General features: G+C 40.2%; 1 non-coding gene across 1 annotated transcript; it reads left to right on the forward strand.

Annotated features, from left to right (window-relative positions):
* Nucleotides 1-4,394: 4,394 nt before the first annotated feature.
* On the forward strand, nucleotides 4,395-4,498 carry LOC112761866 (small nucleolar RNA R71). Its single transcript, XR_003182238.1, has one exon. It is a non-coding gene; the product is annotated as a small nucleolar RNA R71 (small nucleolar RNA).
* The last annotated feature ends 296 nt before the right edge of the window (nucleotides 4,499-4,794 follow it).

A 4,794-nucleotide genomic window follows, 5' to 3' on the forward strand; every position in this document is an offset into this window, starting at 1 on the left:
GGCATTTTGACGCCATAATTTTTATACTGACTTGGAACGCCAGTTTGGGCCATCAAATCTCGGGCAAAGTATAAACTATTATATATTTCTGGAAAGCCCATGATGTCTACTATCCAACTCAATTGAGAGCGCGCCAATTGGGCTTCTGTAGCTCCAGAAAATTCGCTTCGAGTGCACGGAGGTTAGAATCCAACAGCATCTGCAGTCCTTTTTCAGCCTCTGAATCAGATTTTTGCTCAGGTCCCTCAATTTTAGCCAGAAAATACCTGAAATCACAGAAAAACATACAAAATCATAGTAAAGTCCAGAAATGTTATTTTTATTTAAAAACTAATAAAAACATAATAAAAACTAACTAAAATATACTAAAAACAATGCCAAAAAGCGTATAAATTATCCGCTCATCACAACACCAAACTTAAATTGTTGCTTGTCCCCAAGCAACTGAAAATCAAATAGGATAAAAAGAAGAGAATATACTATAAATTTCAAAATATCAATGAAACTTAGCTCCAATTAGATGAGCGGGACTAGTAGCTTCTTGCCTTTGAACAGTTTTGGCATCTCACTTTATCCTTTGAAGTTCAAAATGATTGGCATCTATAGGAACTCAGAATTTAGATAGTGTTATTGATTTTCCTAGTTCAGTATGTTGATTCTTGAACACAGTTACTTTATGAGTCTTGGCCGTGACCCTAAGCATTTTGTTTTCCAGTATTACCACCGGATACATAAATGCCACAGACACATAACTGGGTGAACCTTTTCAGATTGTGACTCAGCTTTGCTAGAGTCCCCAATTAGAGGTGTCCAGAGCTCTTAAGCACACTCTTTTTTTTTTTTTGCTTTGGACCACGACTTTAATCGCTCAGTCTCAAGCTTTTCACTTGACACCTTCACGCCACAAGCACATGGTTTGGGACAGCTTGGTTTAGCCGCTTAGGCCAGGATTTTATTCCTGTAGGCCCTCCTATCCACGGATGCTCAAAGCCTTGGATCCTTTTTATTTTACCCTTGCCTTTTGGTTTAAAGGGCTATTGGCTTTTTCTGCTTGCTTTTTCTTTTTCTTTCTTTTTTCTTTTTTTTTGCCAATTTTTTTCTCTTCTTTTTTTTTCCGCAAGCTTTTCACTGCTTTTTCTTGCTTCAAGAATCATTTTTATGATTTTTCAGATTATCAATAACATTTCTCCTTTTTCATCATTCTTTCAAGAGCCAACAATTTTAACATTCATAGACAACAAATTCAAAAAATATGCACTGTTCAAGCATTCATTCAGAAAACAAAAAGTATTGTCACCACATCAAAATAATGAAACTAGTTTCAAGGATGAATTTGAAACCATGTACTTCTTGTTCTTTTGTGATTAAAACATTTTTCTTTTAAGAAAGGTGATGGATTCATAGGACATTCATAGCTTTAAGACATAGACACTAAGACACTAATGATCATGTAATAAAGATACAAACATAGATAAACATAAAGCATAATTTTTGAAAAACAGAGAAATAAGAGCAAGGAGATTAAAGAACAGGTCCACCTTAGTGATGGTGGCTTGTTCTTCCTCTTGAAGATCTTATGGAGTGCTTGAGCTCCTCAATGTCTCTTCCTTGCCTTTGTTGCTCCTCCCTCATGACTCTTTGGTCTTCTCTAATTTCATGGAGGAGGATGGAATACTCTTGGTGCTCCACCCTTAGTTGTCCCATGTTGGAACTTAATTCTCCTAGGGAGGTGTTGATTTGCTCCCAATAGTTTTGTAGAGGAAAATGCATCCCTTGAGGCATCTCAGGGATTTCATGATTAGGATTTTGCTCATGCTCTTGTTGAAGTCCATGAGTGGGCTCCCTTGTTTGCTCCATCCTTTTCTTAATGATGGGCTTGTCCTCTTCAATGAGGAGTCTTGGCCACAACTTCATAGAAGTGGTCTTGATGGACCTTTGAGATGAATCTCTCCATCTCCCATGACTCGAAGGTGGAAGCAATTTCCTTTCCTTTCCTCTTTCTAGAGGTTTCTCCGGCCTTAGGTGCCATAATGGAAAAACAAAAAAGCTGAGCTTTTCCACACCAAACTTAAAAGGTTTGCTCGTCCTCGACCAAAAGAATAAAGAAAGGAGGAGAAGAAGAAGAGATGGAGGAGATGGAGGTGTGTGAATTGTTCGGTCAAAGGGGGTTTTAGGTGGTTATGATGTGGAAAAGGAAGGAGTGATGGTTTGAATTTGAGTGAGTGGGTGTAGGTGGGTTGTATGATGGTTTTGGAGGAGTAATAGAGGTGATTGGTGGAGGTTATTTGGGGAAGAATATTATGAAAAGGTGTGAAGAAGTGAGAGAGAGTGAGTTGAGGTTGGTGGGGATCCTGTGGGGTCTACAGATCCTGATGTATCAAGGATTTCTCATCCCTGTACCAATTAGCTGTGCAAAACGCCCTTAGAGTGCAATTCTGGCGTTAAACACCCAGAATGGTGCCAGACTGGGCGTTTCACGCCCATTCTGCTACCCTTACTGGTGTTTAAACGCCAGTAAGCTTCTTCTCCAGGGTGTGCTATTTTTAATACTATTTTTCATTCTGTTTTTGTTTTTTCAATTATTTTTGTGACTTCACATGATCATCAACCTACAGAAAACATAAAATGACAATGGAGAATAAATAGATATAGTTAAATAAAATTGGGTTGCCTCCCAACAAGCGCTTCTTTAATGTCAATAGCTTGACAGTGGGCTCTCATGGAGCCTCACAGATACTCAGAGCATGATGATGGCCTCTCAACACCAAACTTAGAGTTTGGTTGTGGCCTCCCAACACCAAACTTAGAGTTTGAATGTGGGAATTTTGTTTGACGCTGCATTGAGAGAAGCTTTTCATGCTTCCTCTCCATGGTTACAGAAGGAGATCCTTGAGCTTTAAACACAAGGGAGTCCTCATTCACTTGAAGGACCAATTTTCCTCTGTCAACATCAATTACAACTCTTGCTGTGGCTAGGAAGGGTCTGCCAAGGATGATGGATTCATCCATACACTTCCCAGTGTCTAGGATTATGAAATCAGCAGGGATGTAGTGGCCTTCAACCTTTACCAAGACATCCTCTACAAGTCCATAGGCCTATTTTCTTGAATTGTCTGCCATCTCTAGTGAGATTCTTGCAGCTTGTACCTCACGAATTCCTAGCTTCTCCATTACAGAGAGAGGCATGAGGTTTATGCTTGATCCTAGGTCACACAAAGCCTTCTCAAGGGTCATGGTGCCTATGGTATAAGGTATTGAGAACTTTCCAGGATCCTATCTCTTCAGAGGTAATTTCTGCCTAGTCAGGTCATCCAGTTCTTTGGGGAGCAAGGGGGGTTCATCCTCCCAAGTCTCATTACCAAATAGCTTGGCATTTAGCTTCATAATTTCTCCAAGGTACTTAGCAACTTGTTCTTCAGTAACATCTTCATCCTCTTCAGAGGAAGAATACTCATCAGAGCTCATGAATGGCAAAAGTAAATTCAATGGAATCTCTATGGTCTCAGTGTGAGCCTCAGATTCCCATGGTTCCTCATTAGGGAACTCCTTGGAGGCCAGTGGACGTCCATTGAGGTCTTCCTCACTGGAGATCACTGCCTCTTCCTCCTCTCCAGGTTCGGCCGTGTGGGTTATGTTGATGGCCTTGCACTCTCCTTTTGGATTCTCTTCTGTATTGCTTGGAAGAGTACTAGGAGGCAGTTCAGTAACTTTCTTTCTCAGCTGACCCACTTGTGCCTCCAAATTTCTGATGGAGGACCTTGTTTCAGTCATGAAACTTTGAGTGGTTTTAATTAAATCAGAGACTACAGTTGCTAATTCAGAGTGGTTCTGCTTGGAATTCTCTGTTTGTTGCTGAGAAGATGATCGAAAAGGTTTGCCATTGCTAAACCTATTTCTTCCACCATTATTGTTGTTGAAGCCTTGTTGAGGCCTCTGTTGATCCTTCCATGAGAGTTTTGGATTTTCTCCATGAAGGATTATAGGTGTTTCCATAGGATTCTCCCATGTAATTCACCTCTTCCATTGCTAGGTTCTCAGGATCATAAGCTTCTTCTTTAGATGAAGCTTCTTAGGTACTGACTGTTGCTGCTTGCATTCCAGACAGACTCTGAGAAATTATATTGACTTGCTGAGTCAATATTTTGTTCTGAGCCAATATGGCATTCAGAGTATCAATCTCAAGAACTCCTTTCTTCTGACTTGTTCCATTATTCATAGGATTCCTTTCAGAGGTGTACATGAATTGGTTATTTGCAACCATTTCAATGAGTTCCTGAGCTTCTGCAGGTGTCTTCTTCAGATGAAGAGATCCTCCAGCAGAGCTGTCCAATGACATCTTGGACAGTTCAGACAGACCATTATAGAAGATACATATGATGCTCCATTCTGAAAATATGTCAGAAGGACACCTTCTGATCAATTGCTTGTATCTTTCCCAAGCTTCATAGAGGGATTCACCTTCCTTCTGTCTGAAGGTTTGGACTTCCACTCTAAGCTTGCTCAATTTTTGAGGTGGAAAGAACTTTGCCAAGAAGGCATTGACTAGCTTTTCCCAAGAGTTCAGGCTTTCTTTAGGTTGTGAATCCAACCATGTTCTAGCTCTGTCTCTTACATCAAAGGGAAAGAGCATAAGCTTGTAGACCTCGGGATCAACCCCATTGGTCTTGACAGTGTCACAGATTTGCAAGAATTCAGCTAAGAACTGATGAGGATCTTCTAATGGAAGTCCATGAAACTTGCAATTCTATTGCATTAGAGAAACTAATTGAGGCTTAAGCTCAAAGTTGTTTGCTC

This window comes from Arachis hypogaea, chromosome 16 (assembly GCF_003086295.3).
Source record: "Arachis hypogaea cultivar Tifrunner chromosome 16, arahy.Tifrunner.gnm2.J5K5, whole genome shotgun sequence".
NCBI lineage: Eukaryota > Viridiplantae > Streptophyta > Magnoliopsida > Fabales > Fabaceae > Arachis > Arachis hypogaea.